We start from the raw sequence: 16873 nt of genomic DNA, 5'->3' as shown, positions 1-16873 counted from the left end.
TGATTCAAATATATGATTATATTCCTAGAGACTGGCATGGCACCAGACTACCTCAGAAACACATATGGAACCCAGCAAGTGAATTTCACTGAAGTGTACTATCATGTGAAAATGTTTATTTGTGAATTCTGATTATTTTTTTAAATATGTCCTTTAAATACTATCAACTGGTAAACAGCTGAAGTGGTTTTAAAAATCTAATAAGTGCACATTATGACCTAACAAGGCTCCTGTATGTTCTACTCAGAACAGATGAATCCTTCAATTTTTAATGATTCTTAGACATTTATAATATTGCCAATTCATGAAAGTGATGATTATAGTACTTTATGATGGCTCCAAGGTTTGTTACCAGCCCAAATACAAGCTAAAGTTGGGAACATGCATGCGGGCTAACTTTGCCTCTTGTGTGCACAGAGAACTGCATCTGGTCTATACAAGAAATTGTGCTTATTTCTTACGTTGCAAATCAGGTATAGCCTCCCTCAGTCTTTCTAATCATTAGTCAGACCCATCTGGAAAAGTCCCACACTCATGACTAAACTTTCCATCTCTGGCTGATGAAAGTCAGGAGAGCCAGTCTTTTCTTCTTCTAACATTACAGTTTGTAGACAAGATGGATATGGCTTTTTCCACCCCACAAGGCTCCCAGTTGTGGATGTGGCTGGTGTCTCAGGGTATATTGAACAAGCGATTGGCGATTCCTATGTACCCATTTATTATTGTTTTGGGAAAGAAGAAAGGAAGGAAGGAAGGAAGGAAGGAAAGAAAAATATTATAACACTGACCATATAATAGTATAATACTGGCCATATCTAATTAAGCTAACTAAAGCTAACTACTAGTTGTTGGGTATTTAAGCCATTCCAGCTTTTCATTATCATGACCAACTCAAGAATAATAGAACCAAAAGCCCAACCCAAACACAATCACAAGGAAATTTCTTTGAATGGAAAGTGATGAGCATTTTATTGCCATCAGCATGTGTAACAAAATTTAATTCTATAACCAGAATGAAGAAATTGGAGAAACACATACCAGGCTGCCACTCTGGTCTGCTCTGGAACAGCACTCCCAAATGGCATGGATCATCTAGGCCTGTAGATCTAATGGCCTCTTCTCAGCCTGGTCCCATCCGTCCCTGAGTAGCACTGAATGATGTAAAACCCACCTTCTTTCTGCAATTGCATCCTACTCTGGCTTTGGGGAGCACACTTTCTGACCACTCTTTCTTCTACTCATAACCAAATGCTGCTGTTTGCCAAGGGGCTTTCACTGGCCTTTTCTCCATGGCTTTTCCAGGGATAGTGCATCTTCCACAGGACTAGCCATCCTTCAGGTCATGATGATTCTCATAGAACTCTCTCCAGAGTTCTAACACAAAATTTTCAGTTGACAATTATGCACTCTCCATCCTGCATTCTAACAGCTTAAATACATCCCTTTCCCACTGATTCCACCAAAAAGAAAACTCCGATCCTTTTCTGAGTTCTCTCAATTGATATCCCAATAATATATCCATTCTCTTGGGTTTGGAATCTCAGAACCACTTGAACTTTCCTTTATTCCTATACCTCATCAGTCACCAGCTCCTGTCAATTCTGGGGCCTAAAAGGGATCATATTTTGATCATTGAGGTTGAATTAACCATGGTTAGGGCTGAGCAGTAGGCTGGGATCTCTTTCCTCTCCAGCTGAATGAGTTGGCCTTTTTGGCCAACTGCCATGCTGGGAAGGAAGAACCCAAAGTGCAGAAGAGCAGCCTTTGATATCAGCAGGGAAGAAAGACCAGAACTCTATCTGGCCTTCCTGTCTCAGCCTCCTGCCCCCACCCCACGTGGCATTCACTCCAAGACTTGACTCACCCCAAAGTGTGGACACTCAGCATCCATCTGCTGACTTGTAGTCATGTTCCAGCTGTCTTCCATGTGTTAGCCATACTTGTCCCACTTCTAGAAATCAAAGGTTGATAGTTTTGCTTTAATTGTAATTAGAAACTGATATCTTCTTCACTACCAATCTCTCCCAGTTAATGGAATATAGACTGTAATTCTAGAATCGTTCTCCTCCTTTGTCACTCACTATAGCCTTCATTAAAATCTTCAGCATCTCTCTTCTATATTATTGTACAAAAAGCCTACTGGTTTCCTTGCTTGGAGTCTCTCCAATCCAATTCAACCCCCACCTTGAATCTTTCTAATATACGCCCTGGCCATGTTGTTCCTCTATTGAAAGCTTCAGTGGTCAACTATAAACTTTCCATAGATACCACTTAGTATGTTAATATTCCTGCTATAGCAAGTTCTCACTTATTCATAATCCATTTAGGGAATAAAAGAAACTGGCAATAACCTTAAGTATCCAACAAAGGAATGCTAAAGACATTCTAGTAGATCCAAGATAGGGAATATATATAAAAAGCAGTTCTTTGAAAGAATGAGATGGTGGCATACAAAGATATCCACTGTATATGTGCCTTACTTTTATGATCTACAAGCAAAAACAAAACAAAACATTGGAGAAGAACACATACCAGTTAACCTATAGCTGCTACTGAAAAGAAATATTAGGGGATAAAGTGAGCTTTTATTCTTATTTTATTAACTTATAAGCTTAAGTGTTGTTTAAGTTGTTTAAGTGTTACAGTACCAGGTGTTATTTGTAAATACCTAAAATCAACATAGGGTTTATAAGTGCACCTGCTGTCTGACGGTTTCATGTAGAAATTATTCCTGTAGTATTCTGATTTGGAATACATTAACATGTATATGTATAAACCTAAAATTCAACAATGTAATGTACTCACTAGACTGTGTTCTCATTAAAGGCAGAATCTGATCCGAATCACCTTTGTATTTTCCCAGAATGCTTTGCATAATGTCTGTCCTGTATTAGGAAGATATATATGCTTGTATATATTTGCTACCAATTCTCCATTAATGGAACATGTTGGAACATGGACTGTGGAATGATTCTTCTAAAGCTCTATATAGGCCATGTATATCTCTGGTTTTGCATATTTTTATATGCAAATATTTATCCCCTGCCCCACTCCAAATGGGAGAATGATTGCATTTTGTTATTTCACTGACAAACTTGTCTTGCTCACCACTGTGAGAACTCCAAATTACCATGTACTCCCAAAAGGACGAAAGCCATTCAACAGAGAATAATGGATCACTGGGTTTGCACCAATGACCACAGGCTGCCATTAACTGGCTCACGTGTGTCTGGACCATTTGGGGGATCGAGCATATGAGTAGGAATCCCCTTTCTGTGCAACGGACAATGGGGAGCTCCACCCCATCCTGAGCTAGAGACCTTCAAAATCTTCAGGGAATAAGGAAACAAGTTCCAAACCCAACTGATCTGGCTAGGAAGGGAGTGTTCAGTGTACACACTCATGTTTCCAAAATTCTGCCCAGTGAGTACAAAGCTTTGGCTGATGTTTTAAAATATCATAGAGGCAACAGAGATTGCCATAGAAAGGAATAAAGAAAAGCAAGCTCAGCTTTTGCTGGGTGGCAGTTGATTTCTCTCTCAAACCCCAGGTAGCTAAAAGGTGGAATATCCAGAAACCGAATCGAACATGTCTAATCTCTTTTATAACAATGTTCTTATTTTAACCCATGCCATCAGGGGAAATGGCTGAAAATAGTGACAAATACAACATCAATAAACATAATAATAATTGATTTTTCAGAGATGAAAAATTTGAAATTAGTGGCCATTTCCCCCCAGAGCATTGGTTGATTAATGTTCATCTTAGTCTTTCAAAGATATCCTCTTACTGCTGATTTGCTCTGCCAAGCTTTGTGATGGGTTTTGTGGTTAGGACTGGATGCTTCCAGTATATTGCACAGTGCTGCAGTTTTAAAGACAATCCTGATAGTTTAAGGGTGACTGCGGCCAACAATGCCGACAAAAGTTAAGACGTGTAAAGCAATTGAGTTTCTAAAGACTGGGATTTCAGGTTTTTCACGTAGGATGTAAGTTTGGTGACTGTGCTTCCAACATTTTTCTAACTTATGTATTTCAGAAAAAGATTTTGAGAGCTTCTGTATCTATTCCCTAAGAGCACCCAACTTTCACGGAACTAATTCAAAAATCTCAACACGGGGTAAATAAGATTCTCAAATCCCCCCCTCTCTTCCCATCTTTCTTCCTTTCCTCCTTCCCTTCCTTCCTATATTCTTTCTTTCCTTTCACCTTTCCTTCCTTCCTTCCTTCCTTCCTTCCTTCCTTCCTTCCCCTTTGCTATGGTCTGAATATTTGTGTCCTACTCCCATATTCATATGCTGAAATCCTAACCCTCAATGTGACAGTGTTAGGAGGTGGCACCTTTGGGAGGTGATCAAGTATGAGAGTGGGGCTCTCATTGATGGGATCAGTGCCCCTATAAAAGAGACCCCAGAAAGCTGGCTACCCCCTTCCACCATGTTAAGTTATAGAGAAAAGACAGCCATCTTGGAAGTGGGCTCTCATCAAACAATGTATCTGTTGGCACCCATGACCATGGACTTTCCAGCCTCCAGAACTTTGAGAAATACATATATGTTGTTTACAAGCAACTGGTTTATAGGTATTTTTGTTCAGGCAGCCCAGATGGACTAAAACACCCTTCCCTTTCCTTCCTTGCCTTCCTTCCATTTGTCTTTTCCCCACGCTCCCTCCTTTCTTCCCTCCTTTCTTCCTTCCTCCTATTAACTCCAAAACAATTTTTTTAAATTTTTAATGTTTTTATTTATTTCTAAGAGAGAGAGAGAGACAGCGTGAGCAGGGGAGGGTCAGAGAGAGAGGGAGTCACAGACTGAAACAGGCTCCAGGCTCTGAGCTGGCAGTCAGCACAGAGCCCGACGCGGGGCTCGAATCCACGAACCGCAAGATCATGACCTAAGCGAAAGTCGGACGCTTAACCGACTAAGCCACCCAGGCGCCCCTTCAAAACAATTTTTTAAAATCATCTTTAAACCACTTCAAAGTTTGGTGTTCATATTTCTGCTGGAAAACAAGTGGAGTATTATTATTATTTCCTTATTTGCGGATGACTAAAGTGAAAACAGAGACGTTTGGTGACTTTCCCAACACTCTAGAATGAATGAATGAACAGTCCAGGGAAATAGGTTGAAACTTCAGAGCTCCAGGGTGGGCACTGTCTCTACAAGAAGCCACCCCTGCCACCTGCCAATAATACCATTAACAGTGCTGTCCTATAACCCTAGAAGCACAGACTGACTCCGGCATGAAGCCACCCATCTGGGTGCATGAGGCAAAGATCTATGTCCACTCTCATTGCTTGAGTCCCTCTCCAAATGTCACATCAATCAGAAATGTGTATTTAATCACTCTGAATGTTTAAGGGTAAACTGGCTTCCCTTGTCTTAAGGACTAGAAGTTCCGTCTTTATCAGGCCTCTTCACGTCATCACCTGCACAGGTGAGCCTAAACTCGGTGCTTGGGAAACACATGATATGGTTTCTAGCACTGGTTGCTTGCTCCCTTCCCTTTGGGGCACTCTACTATTTTAAACTCAATTCCCCTAAGACCATTGCTGCGCAGTGTGATTTCTTGTGTCTGCAACCCTGGAGCACCCTACCTGCAATCCGTGTTCCCTGCAAACCCAACAGAGCACAGTGACTTCCACCCCTCCCCAAGGTATACACTGGAACCTCATTCTAATCTTTCTTTCTGCCCTATCCCATGGTCTCTACAGTTGTACCCAGTGGACCTAAGAAACCTTCTCTGAAGACACATCCAGCCTCCTAATTTCAGCATCTATAATTCAGTATTTCCCAGCACCATTACCATCTATACCTTTAACTAAGACAGTGCTATTTGTCCCCAGTGACTGACCTAGGGAGAGGAACTGGGGGCTTTCATGAACGAAAATGGACTTCCCTTTGACACTTTGGACTGAATGACTCCCTAAACAAGGGTCATGGTCAAATGGCAGCTCTGAAAGTCACTGCAAGGTCTAGCTCCCTAGGTCAGATCAGCATCAGCCATCAATAAAAGATTGCAATAAATAAAATAATCATTCCCCCGGCAAGGGGTGGGGGGGAATGATCACTTGCAAACACTTCAGCATGCATTCTGTAAACTTTCTTTCATTAAGATAAGTCTTTCCAAGATTTTTCAAAAAACAAAAGGAGCAAACATCTTCATTCCCTTTCCTGGGCTCTGCCTTTCAGAGCTGTTGAGGCAGAGCAATGCTGGGAATAAGTGGAAGTCACACAAACGAGGAAGGCAGGGCTGGGGAATCTAGTTAGAGCCAAAACCTGTGTCCCTGAGTCACAGTCCCCAAGCACAGGCCCCATTTATAACCTGTTCTGTAACTTTGTTTATCCTTATAGATATCCGCAGAAGCATCTTACTTTCCAGAAGTTGGGGCCCTATAATCATTACTTGTCTTTGGAGAAAACGAGATTACACGCCTTTATTTTTTCTTCTCAGAAGGTCGACATTGTAATAGGTTGCTCTTCGCTGACCTCCTTCCACCTCCCCAGCCCCCGGGGAGGAGGGGCACTGTAGTTCTACATGTTCTTTTTGGCCTGAGCACTGTGAACACAACCAACGAGGTGGACCTTTGATTTTAAACCTTAATCACAAACAGGAAAGGGATGAGAGGGCTCACTTTCTCATTTAGGGTTTGGGATTGAGAGCCGTCAGCATTTTTATAGGAATGAACACAAGTTCCTGGAAGCAAATATATACATTCAGGTTGCTGGCTTGTATTCATTTGCTTTGGTTGCATAACAAAGTGCCACGGGCTAGGCGGTTAAAGCAAACACATGCACTATCTCACAGTTCTGAAACCAGGAGCACAAAATCACGATATCAGCAAGCCAGGGAGAGAGGCCTGGAAACAGACCTCCTTCCGTGTATAAGGACCTGCGTGATGACATTTGGGCACACTCATACATTCCAGGAAAATCTCCCCACCTCAAGGTCAGCTGATTAGCAAACGTAATTCCCATTTACAACCTTCCTTCCCCTTGCCATGTAATATAACATATTCACAGGTTCTGAGACTGGATGTGGATATCTTGGGTGGGAGGGAAGCCTGGGATGGCATTATTTTGCCAAGTATAACAAGCAAAGACAAATGCCTATGAAGAATTCCAATGATGGGTATTATGAAAATAAGGCTTTTATCTCATTACATAAGGACCAAAACATGTCCACTGGGTTTCTGAATGGAAAGAGGACAGGTCAGAATCAGAAAGAGCAATTTAAACATGCTGTACTGCTGTCTTTGAAGATGAGGAAGAGGCCATAAGCCAAGGAATGTGGACAGTCACTAGAAGCCAGAAAAAACAAGGAACCAGATTTTTTCCTAGAGCTTCTGAGTAAGGGCAGGATCAGAGCTTAGTGGGCTGAAACATGGAGGAGGAGTCAGGAAATGAGAAAATAAGTACAACAACACTTGTAAGGATATCATCTGTAGGCAAGGCCAGTAAATAAGTTATCGATATTAATGAGTAGAACCAGCACCAGGGCTGGGGTAAGAGTATCAGATTTAAAGTCTTAATTACATGGGGTACCTGGGTGGCTCAGTCTGTTGAGTGTCAGACTTTGGCTCAGGTAGTAATCTTGTGGTTGGTGTGCTTGAGCCTCACATTGGACTCTATGCTGTCAGCACAGAGCCCCACTTCAAATTCTCTGTCTCCCTCTCTCTCTGTCCCAACCCCACTTGCTCTCTCTTACTCATTCTCTCTAAAAAAATAAACATTTAAAAAATTTTCAATAATCAAGTCTTAATTATAGACCTCATGCTCAAGTGCAAGGATTCAAAGTTCCTTATTCCATAGATCCTTAGCCCAGTCCATTCACCAGTCAGCTTTCCGGAGGGTTTGGCCCACGATGTGCTGGGACAGGGATGTGCTTCCCAGGTGCCCGTCATAGCAAGCTTGAGCAGCATCCTGGGGTCCTTGCTAGGGAGTCTGATTTTGGAAAAATCAATAAACTCTCTCTTATGCAACCTTGCATCCCAAGCTCTATGACCCAGAGCCCTTGGGATCAGACCTGCTGATGCTCTCAGGTCCTTCTGGTCTCTGCCACCTACATCTTGCAGCTCATTCCTTCAGTGGTCAGGTCATATCTTCAGCTGGGGTATGTCCTGAAGAAACTCTAGTTACAGGCCTCAGGGCCAGGAGGGGTGATGCCTCTGCATTGCCTCCAAGCGTGAGGGAAGCACTAGCTCTCAGAGGAGGCGTAGGCTACTTCCACAGACTCAGTAGGTGCAAGGGAATCTGGAGGTTTGAGACTTTTGAGAACATCAAAAAGATACTGAATTTCAGGAGTCGCTCACCCCTGCACTTGCATTGACCTGGGAGTGAGTGCTTCCTTCAGCCGTACCCCAGTGCCTCCTTTGTGTCTTCCTAATCACCTGCATCCAGGTGTCAGGGTCCCATTCTTTCCCAGCCAGGGCCCTGACCTTGGCATAGCAGGCTGGCCTTGCTTAGAGTTTATTTAACTTTCTTCAGTAGAATCCCAGGAGAGTACACACACCCGCCGTTAGGATGGCACCTCAAAACATGGAGAAAGAGATGGCCCAACTTAATAAGGTTCAAGTCACAGGACAGTTCAGGTTCAACGGTGGGGGTGGGGTGGGGCGGGGGATAGACACTGATTCTACCTTTTGCAGAGACAGTTGTAAAATCATATTGCAGTGAACATGGACGGATACAGGGAAAAGTAAAGGAGCGTGGCCATTTTTGCAATCTACCAGACTGCTAGATTCTGTATGAATTAACAGTTGTTGGGGATCCCAAAGAAGAGCAGCTCCCAAGGAAGGAAGGGAAGTAGGAACTTGATCAAAATTCTAGGCCAGTCATTTCAAGGCAAGAAGCAGAAATTCGTAAACAGATCTGATGTCCCTCTTTTAGAAACCCTGACCTTCCTGGGCTCACTCTACCCTCTGTAATGAACTTCTTGTGCCTCTTTTAGACTCAACTTAGAAAGGATTCCATGACTTCAGTCCTTAAAATGGAGCAAATTTGTAATCATACCAAAAGGGATGGACAATTTATTCAAGCAAAATAGGAATGAATTTCTATAATCTACCTGGCATCCTCCTGCATGATTTTATCACGTTCTTTCTTCAAAAGAAAAGAGAAACAAGGAAGTGGTCTGACATGTAAAGTGCACTAAAATGCTATTAAGTCTGCACTCACAAAGAAACAAAAAGATGGAAAGAAGAAAATCCTAAAAAATATTGAGGTAGGGTGCCAAATGTAGCATATGTTCTTGGGAATCTGATCTTTGCAATGAATCTCCCAGATGGCCTTGGAGCGAGCTCGGCGGGGAGTGGAATGAGGTGATAGGAAGTGGCCCGTGGAAATCTCCACCCTGGGTTTCACCCATGGAATAACCATGTGTGAGCTCTCACTCTTTTCCTTTGAAAATTGGCATTTGATAAAGCAAAGCATAATTTTCTAAATCCCACATACAATTTTTACTTTTATTTGCAAAATTCTTTTCTCTGCTCCTTTCCTTTTCCTGATTCTCCTTTTCCATTCTCTTTTGGTTTCTTTTCTCTCCCTCATTATGGAACAAGGATTTTCAAGCTCTGCTTCCTTGTCAAGTCAGAAGACCAAAGAATAAGAACTCAGGAGCCCTTTGGTTTCCCTCTTTCCATTTCAAAAGATGATGAGGTCAGGTCAATTTGCAAGGTAGACTGGTGCTGTATTACCTAATCATGGTTCCAAGAACAGGAATTTGGAAGAAAAAAAAGGAGTAATTAAGTCTCTCCCTCCTAAAATGCCTTGAAAATGTGGATTTAAGAAAACATGTGCTCCAGAGTCAAACAGAAAGAACTGGAAGAGCTTTTTGATTTCAAAACACAGTGGGTTTGGGCACTGAAGGGGATTTAGAGAACCTCCAGCTATAAACCAGTCTGATCCCCTAAATTAGCCAGATCCCTGCATGAGCTCACAGAGACACTGTTCCCAAGAGATGCCATGCTGAGGACAATTCTTGGACAGGAATCAATAAGATGCTCTAAGTTGAATTTGCCTTAATGAGCTTTTTGTACTCAAAAAGACTGACAAATGAGAAGTGGCCCAGCCTGATGGTGAAGAGCACAGACTCAAGCCAGATTCCCCAGCATCGAATCCCAGCTCTACAAGAGTTATGGGCTAAATTGTGCCCACTCCCTGGCCTCTCTCCCAAAATTCATATGTCAGAGTCCTTATCTCCCAACACCTCAGCATGTGACCTTAATTGGAGATCAGGTCTTTACAGAGGTAATCAAGTTAAAGTGAGGTTGTTACAGTGGACCCCGAATCCAGCATGACTGCCGGCCTTGTGAAAAGGAACCATGTGGACACAGACACACACACACAAGGAAGATGCCATGTGAGGATGCAGGCAGAGATCAAGGTGATGCTTCCACAACCCAAGGAATCTGCGACCCCCCCCCCCCGCCCCCAAATTGTCAGAAACCACCAGAACTGGGAGGGAGCTTGGAGCAGATTCTCCTTCATGGCCCTCAGAAGGAACCAGACCTGATGACACCTTGATCTTGGACTCCTGGTCTGCAGAACCACGAGAGAATAAGTTTCTGTTATTTAACCCACTCAGTCTGCAGTACTTTGCCACAGCAGCCCTGGTAAACTAACAGTATCACCGTCTCTCTGTGCCACTCTGGGTGCAACTCCAGGAAATATGTGAATGATACACCATGTCTAGCTCAGATGGTTGTGAGAAGGATTATATGAACATGCACAAATGCTTTAAATCAAAGTGGGCACAAAGGGGCATCTGGGTGGCTCAGTTGGTTGAGCGTCCGACTCTTGATTTCGGCTCAGGTCATGATCTCAAGGTTGTGGGATCAAGCCCCGCATGGGCTAAGCAAGGTTCAGCAAGGAGCCTACTTAAGATTCTCTCTTTCTCTCTCCCTCTGCCCCTCTCCCAAATTGTGCTCTCTCTCTAAAATAAATTAAAAAATAAAAAGTGGACAGAAAGGAAAGGGTGTGTGAGTGCTTGTTAAATAGTTTTTTTTAAGTCAACATTACATAAGTCATTATAGGAATTATTAGTTAATTTGTCTGGCTTTGCAGCCAGTGTGGTATTAAGGAGAAATTTTAAAATCCTTTAGAAAGTGTAAAAGCCATTACTTATTCTAAGCATCATCCATGAACTGTTATAATTAGAGCTATGCTGTTTTCTTCGTTTTTCTTTCAATAGTGTGATCGGGCAGTGCCTCAGGCCGTTAGGCTTCTAATAAATTATTAATCTGGGAGTTAATAATTCATGTTAATTGGTGCTGTAAGCCACTTTCTCTGGCAAATGTGAGCAAAGGTCAGACCTTCTTCACAGCAAAGATGAAACCTTTTCTAAGTTTCTTTTTCCATGTTCTATCATGGAAATATTAAGATATGGAAGGAAAAATTTAACTAGGGCTGGGAAAACGAGATAATTCCAAGGATAAAGGTCTAGACCTTCAGTCACGATTCATAGGCCACCACTGTCTCCACAGCCCTGTCAGAGGTAGAGGAGAGCTTCAGGGAACTCAGCGGACCCTGGCCCCACGGGAGCCTCCTCACAAAGGATGCAGCGACTCAGGTGTGTGACTCTCTAACACAACAATGTAGAATAATTATAAGTGTGACTTGTTGACCAAACTATTTTTTTTTTCAGACAATAAAACAAGGTATTTGAAAGACTGGCTCACCAGTGGGATTTTTCATAATGAATGATGATTCTGCTAAATGACAAGGCACAGCACAGAGGACATTCATTCACCGAGGGTGACCATGCCAGAATCTCAGGCAAATCCCTGTCACTGTCGACATCTTTGATTTTAATTAATGTATTCAGTTGTGTCTTTTGTTTCATCCCCCAGAAAGAATTTGAGGTAATTCCTGATTGCAGACCACAGAACACAAGAAACCAAGGGCTTCTTCCTTCAATAAATTTGCATTTACTTCTCAACTCATTGATTCACCCTTGGACCTATGAAGCAGCTGCTAGTGACCTAAAGGTTCTGGGTGTTTTATATCTTTTTTTAGCCTTGATAATTATTTGAATGCTTCATGTCAAGCCACAGACTGATGCAGTGAAATAACATTTTCCCATTTGGATAATAAAATTGTTCTTACCTTTGGGGTTTTTCCCCCATTTTCATGAAAAGATAGACATAGACTATGCAGAGAATCATGTCTGAAGAACAAGAATAAAATTTAAAAGCAAACCACTAGTTTAAAGAGTTTCAGAGCCAGAAACTCTTTTTTCCTTTTCTCCTAAAGAAAATTTGAATAGCATATGCTTTTCGTTGTACTCCTTTCCAGCCATTTACATACTGGGGAAATGTATATTTGGCAACAGGTCCTATTTTTAGTTGTCCTTGAAACTTGCCCTTTGAAAATGTTTTCGTTTCTGGCACATATGCATGTTTTAAGCAGAATGAAAACACAAAGCAAAGAAGGAAAACTATGTACAGAAAGGAATGATTTTTCCAGCCCCATGTAGCACAATAAGAAAGCAATCATTCAGTTGTGACTTTCAAAATGGACCCGTGCCTGGATTTTCCAAGTATTTCCTTCTAAATGACTGTTTCTCTACAGAACTGAACTAATGTAAAGAGACAGGTTGTTCCCGTGCCAGAACTGAACAAGCAAAAAAAAAAAAAAGGAGGCAGGCTATATTTTCATGGGAGGAACTCGACCAAATAATACCTACTCTGTTTCTCTGCAGCCTCTTGGGTTGATTCAGAAGAAGGTGCCATATGCCCCCTGCGTGTCTCCAAATGTGTTTCCCAACCTGGCTCTCGATCAGCACCAGACTTCTATTATTTGCAGTCAGTAACAAAGATTCACCCTTGTGTCCATCAAGCAACAAGGAGAATCTTTGTCACTTAGTGTAATTAATAGCTGTACCTCCTGTGGGAAGACAGGAGAAGGATGCCCTGCATACAGAGACTTGGATTCAGAACAGGCTTCATGGATCTTTGCTGTTTATTGACCAAGGAAACTGCCAGAACTCCAGCAAAGGTGGGAAGTTGGTAAGCAAAATGTTTCCCCTGGGGCCACATGTATTCCTACTACCAAGCCCAGTAACTGTAGTCCTGGGGAGCTCTCGACTTTTGCTATCGAATGGGATGGGCTTGGAGGCTCCTGTGCCATGTATGTCCTACATCCATGCCTTGAATCCTCCCTACTGCCTGCCACCACATTGTCTCCATGGACCTCCAGACAGGTTCCACGTAGGAAAAAAAAATAAAAATAGAAATGAGAAATTGGGTTATTTAATTTGCTCAATAACCCTTCAGAGTATGTGAGTTATACCCTGTTTTCAAAATGAAAGAATGGACAATCCAGTCTTGGAGACCCTAGTCCTTGCCTAGGGGACACAGATGGATACAGCTGAATCTGGATTCAAATCCAGGCTTTGTGGCTCACTTCACACTGAATTGTAGCCTTTTCTTCTCCTTTCTGGGCTCCTACTTTTTAAAAATATATTTTGAGGACCCCACTTTCTCTTCTTCCTCCTCTTCCATAAAAATGGTTGGATTTATCTCATTGCCCCTGACCTTGAACTTGCTGTCCTCCATCCTAGGACAAACCCAATCTTATCTCATACTAATAGTGCCTCATCATCACCCTGCTTTCAGTTGCTGTGTCTCCAGGATTTCTTTCCAGAGGCCACTTTGTCACTTCATTTAACAAACATGTGCAAATTGCCGCCTAAGGGCAATGGGTTTTTTCTTCTTTTCCTGCCCAAGGAGAAAGTAAACATATCCTGTGTTTTCTGTCCCCGATCTACAATCTCCTGTGTTTTTAACTTGGCTTATCCATCAGATATTCAGATGCTTGCCCACCGGCTTTCCCACCTCTCATCGCATGGGAATGTCCAACCCCACTTACTGGGGGTAGTTGGGTTCTTTTCCTGCTCTGTTGTTTTCCTCCAGGTAAGCAGCATCTACCTGACTCCCTGTCCCTCCTCAGAGCCCAAGAATCCCAGTTGAAATTTATCCATCCCGAGATCTGCTCCCCTAACCTCCTCCATCCACAGCTCTGTTTCAAAACCACCAGCTCCCTCCCCTTCCTCACCTTTCCAATCATCTCACAGTGCCGGCTCTGTGCTACCCAACCTAACAACATCTTCCTGACATCAGAGTGTTGCCAATCAATGTTCACGGTGCTCCTTATCCATTTTAGGAACCTCCCTGACCTACCTGCATTGCAATAGGCTACAGCAATAATGACTTTTGGGGGCCAGCTTTCATGAGCTCGTTCTGATTTGGGGTATGTAGCTCTGTGCTGCACCTTAAGAACAGGAGTTCCTGTTAGTCCCAGTGATGCTATAAGTATAATAAATTACACTACAAGTATGCATTACACCCCAATTCTATATACGTATATTAAATCATAATCCTTCTGAGCTCACAAAATTCCTTGCCTACAAAAGGTGCTATTTTGCAGCTAAGGGCACTCTGCATTTATACTGAAAGTTCCCCTCAGTTTGGCAAGCACAATCTTAAATTCCTCCCCCATAGCACCACTTTTGGTTGATGTGCTCCCAAAAGAGTAAATAGTGCCTCCCCCTACCCCAAACCCCTTTCTCGCTGCATACCATTGGTTTTGCCTTAAGGAAAAGAGGATGCAGTTTCCTGTGACCTTGGTAGACATGATAGAGTGAGCTTCTGCTGTTATATTAACATCTTCCACTCATGGATTCTGCTAGAGAACTAGAGAGCAGCTAAAATGGACCACTGAGAACAGAAGGGCTGGCTTCCCCCAAATCCGTCCACCTAGCCCAGACCACACCATGAGTTCCACATTGAATTGCCTATGAGGTGTCTCAGAGGCCCTCGGGTGTCCAAGAGGCAAATGCCACCACCAAGGTCAACTTCTCTGCCACCTCTGCAGGTGAAACCAGACAAAGATTAGAGAATTATCCTGGACTTCTCCTTCTCCACCATCCCCTGCCTTCTCCAAGTCATATCCAAATCCTGCTGACCTAAAGTCCCCTGAATCTGTTCTTTACTCTCCAACCCCATCATTCCTTCTCTAGTTCACAACTAGAAATGATATCCCAGTTCAGACCACCTTTGAACCTGCACCCAGGGATTGTTTGAAATCTTTCCCCATCTCTCTATTGTCTACACCACACACTTGTGAAGACATCTGGGCCAGGCAGATGGCTTTGAGGGCAACTGGAGCCAAGCCCTCAGTGTTCCTTCTCAGCTGGCTCTCTAGCTCACCGTCCACACTAGGGACCGGTGCAGTTCTCTGCTCAAATCCATAAATGAAAGGTTTTAGAAGAGAAGCAGAAGCTGTTTTGCATCTCTTAGGGTGACATAGAGGGTTTCCCAAGGTCTGGCCTCTGCTCAATGCTATTTAAGGCAGTAGTGGACTGTTTACAGTTCTTCATACCCACCCACCTTTGTACATGTGCTCACAGCAGAAAGATCTTTTCCTGACATTCTCAAATCCCCATACAACATATCTCCCCCATTACTCATCAGAGGAAAACTATTAACAGGCTTGCCCAGATATTACACCCTCTGAGGTCTTTCTGACTGCCTTATCCTTAACCTGAACCCCACTTTTTTTCGCAGAATGAAGCACACCACCTGCACATAATAATAGACTTCCACTGACAACAAATTCGTTTCTTATTTTAATAAAGTGGTTGTTATTGACAACATATTTTACTGGAGTTGCAGTTTATAGCCATTATTGTTTGATAAGTAAAAATGCAATATGCCTGTATATATTTTAATTTGAATCTCATGAAATAAGAAATATTTGCCCACTTTTACCTTAAAAAAAAGATCAATTTTATAGAGCTAAATATATGTATACCTATGTAATTTATCCTTATGAGAGCGACCACACAGCTAATCTAACTTAAATTTGCTATGGGCACTACTTGTTATATAAAAGTTCTAAAGAAAAAAGGCCAAAACCCATAAGCATGATTATCTAAACATCAAACTACATTTTATGAAACTAAGGAACTTTCACCTTGCTATCAATCTGTGAGTCACAGTAGGAAAAAGACTTGATAGACATAGGGTGGCTCACTTCATCCGCCTTTGAAGGAACTACACCCTTTTCTCCTTCATAGATTATTTAAATCAGGACATAAAAGTTGCTGTTCTGGAAGTGGATGGATGCTGCCAGGTATCATACGACAGGTAGATTTTATATACCTTTCTCCTATTCATTGTTCTCTCCCACATACATACTGAAAAAATGCTAGGGATCACTAAACACCACTAGTTATGTGGTATCAAAGTCTTCAATGTTTACCAAAGCCATTTAAAGTTTAATCTTTAATTCCACTTATATTACTTATTAAGAAAAACTTGGACTGTATTCCAGTTCCTTATTCCTTATAAAGTCAGTCTATAAAATAATCAGATTAACCTGTAGAAGTTACACAGGAAAGACAATTGAACAACTCTAGTTACACCTCACTTAATTTATTCACTGTCATGCTTAACTTCCACAGCAGGTAACAGCTGCCAAGAGTGGATGGTTGAGAAGCTGCAGACTTAGGGTTTTCCCACACAGACCAGCCCATGAGCCCATGACATGGAGGTGAAAGGCTTTATAATATCTGCCTTCCTTTGTGGCCATTGTTTGAAGCAGATATTTAAGGTCTCCATTGTCCATGAGTTGGGCCCTTCTATGCATGCAAAGTGGCTACTCTTCAGAAGTAATTACAAGCTACTCATTCTTCCTAATAGAAGTGAGCTTATGCACTGAAAGATAGGAATTCATGCCCATTTGATCCCAGTGGATTAAATTCTATAGCTAGTGAACTGGGACACCTCAGCATTTTTCAGTCAGTCCAAAGGTACCATGCTTCAGTTTCCTCTGCTCCATCCTGACCTCCTCCCCACCCTGGTGAACAGTGAC

This window comes from Crocuta crocuta, unplaced genomic scaffold, assembly GCF_008692635.1.
Source record: "Crocuta crocuta isolate KB4526 unplaced genomic scaffold, BGI_CrCroc_1.0 scaffold84, whole genome shotgun sequence".
NCBI classification, from domain to species: domain Eukaryota; kingdom Metazoa; phylum Chordata; class Mammalia; order Carnivora; family Hyaenidae; genus Crocuta; species Crocuta crocuta.
The sequence above is the reverse complement of the archived record's forward strand: the minus strand, read 5'-3'. Positions refer to the sequence as shown.